The sequence below is a fragment of the Calonectris borealis genome, chromosome 15 (assembly GCF_964195595.1).
Source record: "Calonectris borealis chromosome 15, bCalBor7.hap1.2, whole genome shotgun sequence".
Lineage (NCBI taxonomy): Eukaryota > Metazoa > Chordata > Aves > Procellariiformes > Procellariidae > Calonectris > Calonectris borealis.
Genome location: NC_134326.1, coordinates 14,347,371 through 14,362,940, shown reverse-complemented (window position 1 = coordinate 14,362,940; position 15,570 = coordinate 14,347,371). Strand labels below are relative to the sequence as shown.

General features: G+C 48.5%; 1 protein-coding gene across 1 annotated transcript in view; it reads left to right on the top strand.

The window, feature by feature from the left end:
• The first annotated feature begins 1,211 nt into the window (after positions 1-1,211).
• The window catches only part of LOC142088969 (serine protease inhibitor Kazal-type 5-like), a 71,224-nt gene continuing 56,865 nt past the window's right edge, over positions 1,212-15,570 (top strand). Inside the window, exon 1 of the mRNA XM_075164847.1 lies at positions 1,212-1,927. The gene's annotated coding sequence lies outside the window, so the exon portion shown is untranslated. The remainder of the gene's footprint in view (positions 1,928-15,570) is intronic.

Sequence of the window (15,570 nt, the reverse complement as noted above, 5' to 3'; positions counted from 1 at the left end):
GTTATTCCAAGCCCGGTGACCGGCACCGCAGCTGAACCAGAGAACCAACCCGTGCTGTATCAGTCGCCCCTATACACAAGAAGAAATGTTGGAAGTGAAAGTCAGCTTGTTTAGTCAGCTGGGGTCAGCTGTCCCGGCCGTGTCCCCTCCCAGCTCCTTGTGCCCCCCCCAGCCTCCTCGCTGGTGGGGTGGGGTGAGGAGCAGAAAAGGCCTCGACTCTGTGTAAGCACTGCTCAGCAGCAACAAAAACATCCCTGTGTTATCAACATTATTCTCATCCTAAATCCAAAACACAGCACTATACCAGCTGCTAGGAAGAAAATTAACTCTGTCCCAGCTGAAACCAGGACAAGTATGCAGCTTTTGGCTGCATGTCCTTTGAGAAGCATGACATGTTTAAAAAACACCTCATGTTAGACAAACTGTTTGCAGGCTGAAGACATCCAACAGCAGCCAGTGATGAATGTTTTGTGCATCAGAAGATGTAAATCTTATTTTAATCCTGCCCAACTCATGGCCAGCTTGTCCTGAGCCAGGCTCCGGGCTTGCTGCCTTGTCTTCTGAGTGCATCCTGCCCTGATCACCAGGGCAGGCGGTTGGCAATCCCCAGCTCTCAGAAGAGCAAAGGCAGCATGAAGCCATCAACTCAAAATGACTCAATAGCCATAACTCAGAGCAGGAGGCCCTCAGCTCAGAGAGACATCATGATGGAACCTCCTCTGACAAAGATCATCTTATTCCTCCCCCATTCAGCGTGGGTCCTCCTCTCTGGGATTTTGGTTTCTACGAGCCCAAAACAAGCTCAGAGCTGGCTAGGAGAGCTGCAGCTGTGATTATAACCAGCTTGACCTTTCTAAACACTTCTATTCCTCAAGCTGGGGTTGGAGCACAGCTTTCCAAGCCAGAAGGCTGATGTCAGGATTGCTTCATTCAGCAATGTTGGGTAAAGGCTAATAAACATCACTAAGAGCTTGCTAATAGCTCTAATTAGACTGCAGCTGATGCTTCATAAGTGGTTCTCTTTTCTCCTCCGCCCCTTCCTTGCAGCTATTTCCTGGTGGAGTTTAGGAAGGTGAGGTGGATTAATGCTACTTTGGGAGACAGTCAAGAGTCCCAGCTGCAAAATCACAGTTTCCTCTTGGCTTTTTTGCAGTGGGTCTGGCAGAGATTTCTCAGGGCAGCCGCCTGCTTCTGCCTGGGCTGGGTTGAGGTGCAGATGATGCGTTTGTGTCGCTGGGAATAAGCCTAATTTGGGAGTTTGGTAGACCAGAGGTATAATGAAAATGTAGCTTTAACGAGCAATTCACCCTTGCTGCTGGGACCTTTCCTGACTGTGAGAGAAGCAGTAAGTTGTTTCCTCAAATACATGGGCAAAAGAAACTGTGATAAAAGGGTTTGAAGAAGGAGTTCATGTTAAAAAAAGAAAACTTTGTTGTGGTTTCTTTTGTGTGGTTTGTTGTTTTTTTTTTTTTTTTCTTTTTTTTAACCTGGAGTACTTCCTGCAGCAGAAGGGACTTGCACGTCCAAACTTTAGCTGTCTTGTGGCACATGAGATTTTTAAGCTGCTTTTTTTTTTTATTGGCCAAGGATCTTAACTGTGAAGGCAGAGGGGGTGCCTGGTGCTGTGCAGAGCAGGTGCTCAGGGCCCATCGCTCTTCAAGGTCTCTTCCTCAGCTATCTGCCACTGCAGGGCCTGGACTCAGGAATCCAGGGGTCCCTTTGGTCCAGGTCTGGGGGTCACATCACCAGAAACATGCCATGACGCTTCAGCCCTTGCCTTGGAGCATCGTGTGCTGCATTTCTCAGGCCGATCCTCTGTTTACAGACACTGGGTTTCTTCTGTACGTGAGCTGGCCTGAGCTGCAGAAGTACACGGGCTCCTACAGCAGTGTCATGGAAAACACCATTCACCGCGTCGTAGAGCAAGGTGGGTTGTAAAGCCTTTGCAGAGACTGCGGCAGCAATGCCGTGGGGCTCTGCTGTTTCTCGGCTTCAGGATCATAATTCTGGCTCTTTTCTCCTACACCTTCGCTTACAGTTCCTATAATGTATCTGAACAACCTGCTGTGCAATCTTCCTCCACAGGGATTCATGGGCATATTTTGAAAGCGTCTTTACTCTAAGCCCCCACAAAAAAAAAAAAAAAAATCAAACCAAACATACTTTGGAATAAAGCACCCGAGCAGATGACTTGGAAATGGCTCTTGTATAGCACTGGCGTTGTGTGCAGGCCTATGTCCCCTGATTCTGTGGACTTAAAAGCAAGTAAGCACAGTGATTGTGTTAGAAGATCTTGTTTCCTTTTTACAGAGATAAAAGCAAGGAGCAGGCTGGATTTTTGTCAGAGAGAGGGCTTTTTGAGAGATGCTCTCATTGAAACCTCTTATGGAAATAAAACAAACATCTTCAGCTGGAAAAAGTAATAAAACCTGTCCTTCCCACAGCCCTGGACAGTCATTGCAAAGCAGGGATTTGTTCTTTGTGTGTCTTGAGCTGAGGGGTGCAATCTCCCTATAGATAATGTATGGGGGAGGGAACCAGTGCATTGCACACACAAAACAAGCTCTTGAGGATGGGCCACAGCATTTGCTGCAGTGTTTGTAGGCATGTGCTGAGGATGGGGGAAGTAGAGGAGTGCAAGACGAGCATCTAGGGGCCTCGGTGGTAATAAACTGCAGCAAGATGCAGGTGTGAGGCTCGTGAGCTGCTCTTTGCTGGTCAAGCTGCAGTCATGACGTTGCTGGATATTAGAGGTGAGGAAGGTTGTCTGGGGAACCTGTTTTCACTCTCTTTACCTAAGTGATGCTACTGGTCTGTGCTGGAGGCTGTATGGCCCTGGGGCTGAGCAAGCCCAGCTATTTGTGTGTATGGAGCGGGGCGGGATGGCAGGCAGCAATGGTTTGGTGCAGGATTGGTGCTCTGGTCCCCGTGAGCCAGTTTGGCTCGAGAGCATGGTGTTACTTCAGTTTCAACATCTCCCTGGGGTGCAAGTGATTTCAAATGGCATGTGTGTTTCTGAAGGTCCGAGGGAGGTTTGCAAAGAGAAGGATGGCTGTCCATCCAGGAGGACGGTGCTTTTGGGAAAGGGATCAGTCATATCTAGGACTAACATGGGATAAACTTTTCTCTGCAGCAGCAGGGCTAGGAGCATTGGGGTTACTACACTCTATAGAGGAAAGCTGAATTCCTCCTTTGGGACTCAAGGGAAAAACATTCCTTGAAATATGACCAACTCCTGGCATGCCGTGTGCTGGTGACGGCACTGCTGAATGCAACGGAGATGAGCATTTGTTATTCCCGATATCCCTTCCCAACCCCTCTTGGACAGCGGTGTTTCTTGGTGGTGTCAAAGTGACGTGGAGCTCATCAAACGCTGTGCGTCAGTGCCTGGAAGAGATGGGATCTATTTGGAAACTCCGTGAGGGCTTCCCGTCTTTCCTGGAAGCCGTGCCGCCACCATCCTGTGCTGAGGGGCTGCGGTTCCTGGCTGCTCGAGGAGATGCAGGGCTTACTGCTAATCCTCTATAACCCCAATCCTGCCTGGGCTGGGGAAATAAGTGCGCGGATTCTGGCTAAGATGTTTCGGCAGCTTCTTTCTGGCAGCCTCTGCCTGGGTTTGGCAAGCAGGGGGACTTTGTGACATTTGGTCCTTGTCCCCAGGAGCATGGAGGGGTCTAAAATGCCCTGACCTCGCGCCCTGTCTGCCGTGAAACCGAGAAGATGGCTTGTGCTGTACTAGTCTGGAAAAACAAATGCTTACTTCTGTACTTACACCAAACAAACTATTGGGAGCGCAACTGATACAATTGCTGTACTGACTTTAAGTGGAAAAAAAACTCCACAAAGCAAAATGAGCAAGTTGAGACACAAAAAGGATGAAGCTTTTTAAAGGGAAAAAAGAGCCCTGGGTGTGCTGTAAGCCACATGCTGGCTCTTGAGGTCTGGACTTGTGCTGCTGGGAAAGGCAAAGCTATCAAGACCTTATTTGGTTGTTTTGGGGGTTTTTAAGCCAGGGTCACATATTCTTGGGAAACCTGTGTGTTGTTCGCTTTAGGCCAGATGCTGGTGGCACAAGCTGGGAGGTGAATATCTGGCCTTTGATTGTAACTAATATTAAATATTACTTTTGGGAGCCTCCATGGAGCTCTTTGGAAAAAAGCAGAACAGTTTAATGCTGCTCCTGAGTGAGTGCCACAGGACACATCCTGGCAGTGCAGGCTCTCCTGGCTGGCCAGCCCTGCGGGCAAGGGTGACCTCTTGGGGGAAGACTCTTCTCTGCCCCTTGGTAACACCCTCTGCTCCCCTCCAGCTGCCGTGCATGCTCCAGGTGCAGCCCCGGGTGCGTCTCCTGCTTCCCCAGGCCATTCTGCAGCGCTTCAGTGGTCCCCTGGGCTCCCTCATGTAGGAGGACACCAGTGTGGAGGCAGGGGCATCTGTTTGATGGCTGCTGGCAGCCTTCTGCAAGGCACCCCTGTGCATTTGTTGGCCAGTGCGCAGAGAAGGGATGCTATCGGCTTGTTCCCCGCATGCAAGGAACTGCGGCAACCGAACCCATGTCTCCCTCTCAAAACCCTCCATCCTCGCCTCCGGAGCTGTTTTGCTCAGCTTTTTGCCTCCGCTGCGGCAAAGCTGTGCACAGAGGAAGGTGCTGGTCTGTGATTGCTGCTTTGAGACCCTATGAGGTTGTGTATGGGCATTTTGTGCCCTTCTGCCTTGATTTTCCAGGACTCTCAGATCTTTTGCCTTAAGGAAACTGTTAGTGGCTTTAGAAATGGTCCTTTGCCTGATTGCTATCTCGATGCTATGCGAGTAAAGAGCCTGCTTGCTCCAGCCTTCCCCATTCCCAGCCATCCTGGGAAGGCTTGAGAGATTTGGCAGGGCATCCTGTGGTGGAGAATTTTGGTGTTTAATTGCACCACCTGTTTTTCCTCTCAGCTAATGTTTGCTTGAAGGCTCTTGAAATGCAAACAAGGCCAAACCGCACAAATCTGGAGCAATGCACACGAGTAAGGGCTGCGAAAACTGGTTTTAGTATTATCCCATCATTCCACCTTCTTAGATGCAGGTTCATGAAGCGTGAAATGCTATGCACAGACAGAGTGCTCGAAGAGCTGCTCTGTGTGCAGGGCAAATGCTTTGAGGAGTGTCCTGAAACATTTAGAAACGGAGCAATTGTGAGGACGGTATTGTGGCAGAGCAGTGGAGGAGCTGGAGCACCTTCTGGTACAAGGTCTGGGATGTCAAAATGTGTCTGGTGTGTCATGGCAGGAAATGTCCCATTTTAGAAGTTCCTAGGAATTCCTTGAAAAGGAAATCAGCCCTTGGCTGATTCAAAGGAACGACTTCCTTTAAAGAAATCTGGGATGTTTTGTTCTTTTTTTGAGTTTTAAATCTTTTAATCTAAATCTAAGCTATATCTTTTAATTTATAATATTGGGGAAATATACAGCAGTATAATTTTGAAATGGAAAACTGATGGGGAAAATTCATTTTTACAAACAAATTTCTGGAGAAGAAAATCAGGAATTTCAGGAAAAGTCATCAAAATCAAAGTGTTTCTATAGAAAAATTCTGTTTCACAAAACAGCCTTTCCTGTGGCAAGCTGTGCAGCTGGGGAGTTCCTGGGAGGGGGTGTGTGAAGCAGGCAGAGGGATGCTTGGAAGGAGATGTTTTCATTGACACATGTCAGCTGAACTGACATAAATCACGGCTCCAAATTTTGCATTCCAAAAAGCCCTCCCTGCACTTTTTGCAGGGCTAGCTTTGTATGTGCATCCAGGAGACTGGAAACAGCCAGAGACTGGCAGCAACCAGGCGATGTGGGTTGGATGCATTTTCAACCATTGTTTAAATGTCACTGTGTCAAAATCCTTTTGGACACTTTGCTTCATAGTTTGGATCCTGTCCTTGTGCAGAAAGGCTGGGCGCCTCTGGAGCTGCTCTCAGCAGGGTCTGGTATTAGAGACGATGTCTGTTTTGCCTAGCACCAGCCAAGCCTGTCTGATTATTCGGAGGAGAATTGGATGGCAGTGCTGAGTGATAGCTGTTAAACCGGGCACCTGTGGATCCTGCCTGCGTGCTACAAGCCTACACAGGTTTCCACAGTGTCTAGTACCAGCAGGCAATGTTGGTGTCATACCTTGGACTCGGACAACATAATTATCGTCACACCCCACCCTCCTACCTCAGTACGATTTGCTGCCAGTGTTATATTAGCAAAAGGGGAAGAAAAAAAAAAAAAAAAGCCACGTTTCCAGTGTACAGATAGTAACAGAGATGTTTGTATGGCAGTTGTGACTGGTGTAATCTCAGTTGTTAGACAGCTTTAAGTGGGATTTAAAACAGTCAAAGTTGCCAAAACAAATAGTAATGAGGTAGATGGTCTATTAGGCACAGCTCGTTTGAATCACTCAATGCGGGAAGACTTTTACCTGGTTTGTGATGCATTGGCAGTGCTAAACAAGAGGAAAAAGGGGTATGGCCCTGGTGGGACACACCACCAAGGAATGGGCCAGCACCAGATTTCAGGTATAGCACCAGGCTGTTGCGGATGAGTGATTTAGATCGCTTAAAGAATCACCATCAAAGGTATCAGCAAAAGTGATTTTAATACAATGTTGTAAAAGCGCGACTTAACAAAGTTCAATGGCAATTACTGCATGGAAGAAACATACAAAGGAAAACTGATTTACACTCGAGTTGGAATGATTCACAGAGAGACCGGGGACGCAAAAGTGTAAGGAGGACGCTCCCGTTGAGTCACGAGGTTCAGAGTGGAGCCCCTTGCTTTCTAAACTCCTCAGAGAGGAGTCTAGGTGCGGCTAGGTCCAAACCTAGTCTCTCAGACTTGGTCAATGGTTTATGTCTAAGGCGTTATATATGCAAAATTTATGTAATGTTTCATTAACATCAATTCAGCATGCAATCAAAGTTACCAAGACAAAATCAAAGTTACCATACTACGAGGTTATGTGTGATATCAGTTACTTACCAAAGATCTGCCATTGGTAAAAGGTCTCTGTGCCACCTTGAGAGGTGTCCCAGCTCAAGGGGAGATCACGGCCATGAACCACGCTGCCTGGCAGGGAGAGCTCAAAGAAGGCTCACTTAGGCTGTCATATTTATGGGATAAAGGGGTTGGCTCGTAGTCAAATTATAGGCAATGGAAAAGGTAGGCGTGAGACTCCTTGTACCCACAACTTTCTTTGTTCCTTGATAAATGAGTCTTGGAAAAGCCACCTGCTCTTTGTGAGTTAATTGCGTGATTGGCGATCCAAGCTCATATGCCTCGATGCTCACTTGGCTCCTTTGTGGGTTTTCAGACAACAGATTGAAACTAGAGGAGTTCACGGCCCGGCTACGGCTCAGGCCTTTCCCTCTTCTGGAGCCTGCACCAAACCCCTGTCAGTCTGGTGAAGGGGTCGAGTGCACCCGTCCCACAGGCAAAGCTTTTAAATCACTGTATCTGCTGTCATGGTTTAACCCCAGCCAGCCACTGAGCCCCACCCAGCCGCTCGCTCACTCCCCCCGGTGGGATGGGGGAGAGAATTGGAAGGGTAAAAGTGAGAAAACTCGTGGGTTGAGATAAAGACAGTTTAATAGGGAAGGCAAAAGCTGCGCACGCCAGTAAAGCAAAACAAGGAATTCATTCACTCCTTCCCATCGGCAGGCAGGTGTTCAGCCATCTCCAGGAAAGCAGGGCTCCATCACGCATAACGGTTACTTGGGAAGACAAACACCATCGCTCCAAATGTCCCCTCCTTCCTTCTTCTTCCCCCAGCTTTATATACTGAGCATGACGTCATATGGTATGGAATACCCCATTCAGTTGGGTCAGCTGTCCTGGCTATGCTCCCTCCCAGCTTCTTGTGCACCTGGCCAAGTATGGGAACCTGAGAAGTCCTTGACTAACACAAACACTACTTAGCAACAACTAAAACATCAGTGTGTTATCAACATTATTCTCATACTAAATCCAAAACGCAGCACTATACCAACTACTAGGAAGAAAATTAACTCTATCCCAGCTGAAACCAGGACATCTGCTCAGCGCTTCCTTGGCTGTTGGGCTTGGGCTTCACCCTGTTCAGTGTCCCGCACGGAGGGAAGCGTCGGCACTGTCCCCTCAGCCTGGAGTCCAGCCAGGTTCTCACCTGCCCACCCGATGAGCTAGAGAAACATGATCCCAAAGACTAGTTGTTATGCTTTTATCTTTGATTGATTGCTCAGTTATTTTTGATGTTTTTCTAGAGCAGGACCTGTGTCCTGATTTTCAATCATTTTAATCCAAAGCTGGTGTAAGTATCAATAAGGAACCAGGTACATTCACCCTTGGGTCCCAGCCTAGGCTACCAAGATCCCCAAGCTTCCAGGGGACCTGCTCGTTTCCAGTGACTGCTATTTAATGCTTGGGCCACTGGAGCTGCGATGCCATTCACACCTTCCAGGCGTGCGGATATATCGTGCAAGTGGCTTTCATCAACAGCACCATGTTTCTCACTTGAAGTCCCAGTGTAAACCCCAGCGAGAGGACACGTGGCCGTTGGGAGCGGGGCCACAGCAAAGCAGACAGCCAGAGGCAGGTGATGCATGGGAGGACACCCGTCCGGCCAGCAAAAGGACGAGGATATCTCCTATTCCAGCCAAATGCAGCACGTCTTCGTGCCTCTTCTGGGAACAGAAGCCCCTTTCCTATCTCCAGCAATGACCTTAGCACATGTGACATTCAACAGAGAAAACCATAATTGCATAAACTAATGATTTGCAGAGCATGAGCTTTCCCAAGGCTACGTAAAAGTGGCTGGTGTTTGTCAGCAACGGGTAGATGAGGAAAACAGAAGTTTCAGGGCCAGCTGGTTTATGTATTTTTAAGTCAGTCTGCTGCTGGTAAAGCTCTAATTGACCAAACTCTGCCCTGGGAGTCCTGGCTGTGCGAAGCGGCCGCCTCCTTACAGCCATCGCCTGCCTCAACTTCCACCAGTCGGCTGGAGGCGTTTTCTCTCATACTCTTTTTGCTAGTTTTATTTCTGCCCATGTAATTACTTATTCACTTAATTCCTAAAGTGAAAAGAAGCAAAACCAAGCAACTCGGATGGAAAGACAGATGTAGAGCTGCTTCTGTACTGCAGATCATCAGGAATTAATTTCTGACATCCTCGCCTTGGTGCAGTCCAGACTTCATTAAAACATTTGCAAAACTCCTCCTGGCAGTCAAGCATGCAGTGGAATAATTTGTGTCTCCCTATAGATTGAACTGGTACCTGCCTCTGGGTTTGGCTGGTCTCATTTAGGAAATGTTTCTGTTGCTTGCTGCTGCATGGAAGGGACTCTTTGTGCTATCTTTTGCATAACAAAACGGTGTACACCTTCAGCAGGGCATACAGAGCAAACCAGCTGAGGAGGCAGCGAGTCCCTGCTGCGATTTGTTCAATAGATGGAGAACCAGAGTGGGAAGATGACGGGACAGAGCTCATGGCCGTGAAAATAGGACCTGAGCTTGGCACTTGAGTCTCTAGCATAAAGAAAAAGATCTTGGTTGCAGAGATAAATGGATGGAGCTGGACATGAAGCTGTCAAGCTGTGCATCCCCCCCAGGACCCGCCTCTTCCCTGTCTGCGTGATGTGGTGCTGCGATTACTGAAGGACATACAGAACCTTACGTGGTGTTTTCAGATCTCGATCAGCCAAATAAACAAGCTGAAGTTACAGTGAACTAGCTGTGACTGTCTGACCTGGGGAAAACATGTCTCTGCAAACGCCTGGTGCTGCCAGCCATGTGGGCTCCCCCAGGAAGCAGCCCAACATGCGATTTAATTTTATTTTCATTAAAAAAGGTGGGAACCTGTTAGGCTATGGTGAGATTGGCAAGAGGAACCAATCGCAATAAACACTTCCAGGAATTTAGGTCTTTGCCCTCTCTTGAATGGATAATGCGCGTGCTGCAGGTCTGCTGGAAATCAGCCTGCAGTGGCTTTGGTGGGGAGGGCAATTACCTGCCAGCACTACACTGCAGGAAAACTTGCTCTAGTCTTGCTAAATATAGCAAACGATACCCAGGGCACGACACATGAATCGTGGGATAGAGATGATGGACAACTGATCTAATATGCTGCTGGAAACTTGCCTTTTGGCCTGGGTGCAAGCTGTGGTGTTAACCCTTTCAGATATCTGCTGGGAGAGCACGAGCTGCTTCCTTCAGTGCACATGGAGTCCCGCAGTATTAGACATGGCATTATTCTCACTTACATGCACATAATTATATGTAGCAACTTCTTTTAAATAGTTTGAGGCAATGTAATGACTGTAATTAGGCTGCCATATACAACACAAAAAGAAAAAAATCCCCAAAACACAGAATGCATTGAGCCAGGACCTTATTAGTAAGAGAGGAAAGTTTAAAAAACCTGAATATTTATTACGTGCTTTATGAAAACCAACGGCCTAGCACCGGCTGTCCCTTCCCGTGTGTTTTGACACCCCCAGGAATGACTCGCGGTGCAGAGGCGCTGGGGCTGCAGCTGTCCCCTCCTGCGTGTCCCCTCCGGCATGTCCCCTCCTGCGTGTCCCCTCCGGCGTGTCGCCTCCTGCGCGTCCCCTCTCACTCCGGCGTGATGCTGCAGTAACCGCAGGTCCCTGCGGGGAAGCTGGCCCGGGCAGGCTCTGCTAAAAGTCAGACAACTCTTCTTGAGCTTGAGTTTTTCTGCAGAGCAGGTTCACTCCTTTGGCCAAAAAGAAGCAGTAAACATCCCGTGCAGTGGCGTAGGAGCCCGCAAAAGCGAAGGAAGCCAAAGGCTCTTGCACCAGCAAAGCCCAGTTTGTCACTTTTCCCTCCCGGGGAGCATCGTGCTAGCACTGATCCACGTGTGGCAGCCAGCCCGGGCTTCAGCAAGTCGCGGCTGCTGTGCTGGGCTTATTGGCAGGTTCCTATAGCACTGCCCTCCCTGGGCATCCTCTCCTCCTCTGCACTTGCTGCCGTCTGACCTTCCTGAGCGTCTTGTTGACTGGGAGAGACTGCTGGGTGTTTACGAGGAGCTTCACTCCCATTTTAGCTCCCAGGCCCGCAACGGAAACACCAACACGAGTGAATCTTTAAGTAAACAGCCAGTGGAGGGAGGGGAAGGATAAAAACTCTGAATAATGACTGAAATGTCAGACATTTATTATTAAGTCGGTCCTGATGTTGACAGCTGAGCCCATTAAAAGCATTCTTGATCAAAAAAGCCAAAGGCAAACCTGGTTCTTAAATATCCCAGTTGTTCTTTTTGGCCTAGTTTTTAAAGTCTTAAGAAGGAAACAAAATTTTAGAAAATATTTACAGACACGAGAAATGCAGGATTTCATCACAGCCAGTGACTTCATGGACCTGCAGGGGGCAAGGACAGCAATTAAAGAGCAGGAGGGCAAACAAATTCTCACATCTCTTTTGCAGAGATATTGTTAGTCTTAGAAGTCAAAGTGTCCGTCGTTAGGGCTGGAAAAGCAAGAAGTCACCAGGTCTCAGTGTGAGGCTTTGAGGAGCTCTGAAGGCTTTCGGGATGTTAAAGGAGTAGTTGTGAGTGAGGCCGAAGTTTGACAGACTTTGCTGGGAGCTATAAAGGTGAAATGATCGGTGCTGTGTTGTGTGTCAGTGAAGCAGAAACGCCAAAGAACCGCTCTGAATAATGCCTGGTCTTTGCGGGTCAAAGTCTTCTATGAGAAGGCCGGTGGAAAAGGCTCGATGGAGCTTACCCTAAGTATCAGCCATAGATTTTAGGTTTGGATTAGGGTAAGAATAAAGGACAGCAGTAGGAACTGGAAGAAGGAGAGAAAATCCGACCTAGCAGGAGAGATGGAAAGAAAGAAAATGTTTTACTGAAGATTGAAGCAAAACAGGGTAAGTGTGAAGCTCTTCAAATGTGTAAAAAGCTACTGAAAAGAGGAAGAAAATGCTTTTTTCTCTCTGTCTCTCATGGCTAGGAGAAGATGTCATAAGTGTAAGCCAAACCAGAAAGACACAGATGCTGGGAAATGGTTTCTTGGGGAAGTTGTAGAAATTCCATTACTGGAAGCCTTCGGAAAGAAACTGGAAAAACACCTGATACAGCTGGTTATGCTTTGGGCTCCTTAGGCTCCTTCAAGCTTTATTTTTTATAGTGCATTAATTTGTGGTTATTACCATGATATTAGAGAGACGGTAGAGCTGTTGGCGGCATTTTGGAAGGATTCAACTCCAGAGCTGCAGAGTCAGACACTGCCGGAACCAGCTCCGAGGGCAAAGTCTTGAGCTGAGACCACAGACCTTGGTGGCTGAGTGTTGAGTAGAAAATGGAAGCTGTGAACAGAGAAAAGCAGCTCTTGGTATTTAATTAGGTTCCTTGTAAATGAGCGGGAGCACACCAGACACTTCACCGGTTTCCCCATGGCTGGGCACAGACAGATTTTTCTGTCTCCCATGTTCAGGAAGGGTGGCAGAGTGTGACCGAAGCCTCCAGCCCAGCTGACGTGATCCAGACGGGTCTCCGGGCACAGTTAAGCTTCTCTGTATCCAGCCATGCAGATGTGACCCCCCCTCCAGGCAGCAGCTCCCTGCCAAGATAACTCCTGCCTGGCTCTGCCGATGGGGACATGGTCCCCAAAAGTCCTTGGCCAGGACTTGAACTGAGGCTGCACAGGGGGTTGCCAGGCCCTCAGATCCGCCAGCAGAACTACCCAAACAGCCTAATTTTGAGGTCGGACAGGGGGAACTGGGAGGATGCGAGTGGATGGCAGTCCCTTGTGTGGCAGTTCACATCTCCGCACCTCTCTCATGTTCATGGTATCCCTGGGAACTGCACAACTATGTTCTCCTGATGAAGGACATATTGTGCTGGAAGCACAGTGCTTGGCTAGATGGACCTTCGGGGCTAGAACAGCCATTCCTATGTACTCATTTAAATTTCATTGATTTTTCTAAAGAATTATTTCTCCCTTGATAGTCTAGCAATAAAACCTCTTGCCCCAACTGGCGCAACCACCTCATGATTTCTATCTATTGACAAGGCAGTTTTCACGCTCTGCCTCAACATGGGCAAGCTATTATTCAACATGCTCGATCAGAGAAACAGAAAATTACATTTACGCACCTCCTGCTGCTTCCCGTCACATTTCCCCTCCTGGCTTTCCAGGGGCAGGTGTTCGTGCGAGATCCCATCTACGGGCTGGCCAGTGAGTTACCCAGCATCAGGTTTTCACAGGAATATCTCCTCTCGAAGTGGACAATGCCCAGTTAGGCGTATTGCCAGGCTACAGGTTTGCAGTGATATTTTTAGTTTTCCTCTGAGGTTCCTTTTTGTCTCTAGCCTTATCTTGGCTGAAGCAAAACAGCTTGCTTGGCTACTCTTTGTGCCCCAGTCTGATTTCTGGCTCATTTCTCATGGTGCAGCCAAATGCGTGCAAAGCAAGCGAGGACATGAAGTTGCGCTGACCTTTTTGCACAGAGCACACGTGTCAGGCTGGAGTCAAGGGCTTGCTCGAAGGATTCCCCAAACTCAAGTGCTTTGAATAGCAGCAGCAGAGAGGGAGTGTGGAAGCTGGTATGATGACCCCGCAGGTGTCTGACAGCAGGTTTGCTGGGCTACCTGAGGGTAATGTGACAAAGGTGCTATTTTCCAGCTTCCACTTTGGTTAGGACCTTTCTGGCCGTTACATATATTAGATGTCATTATATATACAGGTCAGGATTTTGGATGAGGAAGCCTTCATAGGTTTCAGAATTGCAACCACACTGTTTCCAGCACATACAGTCTCCAGCTGTGATCTTTGAAGACCCGGCTCTGGAGCTTGTTTCCTTTGTTTGCATTTCAGTGGGTCATCCTGGCAGTGTTTTGCAGGAGCAAATAAGAATTATGGACTTAGATTAGCCACAAGATCCTGAAAGTGATGCACTGTGTCACTTGTGGAGGCTGTACATACCATCTACTGCCCCCGTTAACTGGAACTTGTTTGCATGGGAAAATGCTTCTGATGTCAGGATTGTTTACTGGGGGTGACTTTACTCTCATGAGCCTTATTTCTGAGAGTGGCAGTTCAACGATGCAACTCTAAATATATGTTTCCTTGTCCAGATGTTCTACTTAGGCCAAAGCCTGCACTTCACCTGTAAGAGAGTTGGAAAAGCACGGACCTGCCTTTGCAGTCAATTAGCTGCCTTCGAGGCAGGAATTATCTTAAAAAGGAGTTGGATCGGGATAGGGAACATGAGTCAGAGCTGGAACCAGAAGATGCTTGTCTGCCCCGTTGCCTATAGAGGTGAATTGAACTTTTCTTAATTGCTTTTTGGGAAGTTTATTGTAACCAGATAGCTGCTTTCCTTTGCCAAGAACTTAGGGATATTTGTGGCTCTGGAGTAAGAAAGAACAGCAGAAACAATGGGGACTCATTATGACTGAACCAGGTTATGTTTAATCTTTCAAACAAGTTTTTCCAGAGGAAGACCTTGGCTTTGAACTCTATCTTAGTTTAGTTGTTTTACTCATCTCTCTTGCACTGTCAGGCAAACTGGAAAGCTCAGGCATGTCAGTGACTGTTTCTGAGCACCAAAATGAGAAGCTCTCGTTGAATGGGGTGGCTGAGCTCAGGGCACTGGGGCAGTCAGTGGCCAGGGAAGGGTTAGAGGGCAGAAACGCGGGGCTCTATTCCAGGCTGTTTTTACTTGGTTTGCTTTAAGACACCATAGCCCGGTCTGCATGTTCCCTGGAGCTTTCCAGACAGGGTGAATGCGTGTGCTGTCCCCTAAAACATCCTGTCCCCTAAAACATCCAGGGCAAGACCTATGCTCCCCTCCTGCCCTGCGCTTCATCCACTCAGGTTCTGCTGCCAGTTGGAGGAGAGGACCTAAGCCTTGGTGCAGATGTTTTGCTTCATCACGGCATTGCCCGCTGGCAGCAATGCAGGCGCCGTGACCCGAACTGGCCAGGAAGGCCAGCAGAGGCAAGGAGAGTCACCTCTGGCCAGCCCCTTACTCCTGGCAATGTGTGCTGAATAATCCCTTTGGTTAATTCCTGTGTGCTTGTGCCCAGGAGTGGGGTGAGGAAAGAGGAGTAACTTCTGCTGGGGCAGCTTTCAGCCCAATAGCAACTGCAGCGATGCTGCTGCAGCTACCTTTAGTGTCTTGCTGGGGCTGGATCCAAAGCCCCGCTATACCCGCTGGTTTTGGCCCACTTTAAATCAGGCGTTTGTGCCATCTCACTGCCGCGTGCATTAGCTTGTCCCCTGCCTTCAGGCCAGCACGTGGCCATCGGTGCAAGGATTGTGGGACGTCTTTCTCTGCCCCAGCCATGCCTTGCCTACTCTTCAGTCCTGCCTCGGCTCCTTGGCTCCTTCTTCCCTACCGTGTTTCAGCCCCTGATGGGCTCAACTTGAGGTGGGTGGCTTTTGCTTTCGGGACTTGGCATCCTACTGCTGCACTTAAACACCATCTGCATGTGTGAGGACATTGATGGGGGACACAGTGCCCCAGAGCGTACTATAGGGTGTATAGGGAAGGCTGCCATTTCCCTTCCTCTATATGGATGCTGACTTCAGGAAAGAGAGCTGCTGGGGGGTCTCTGATT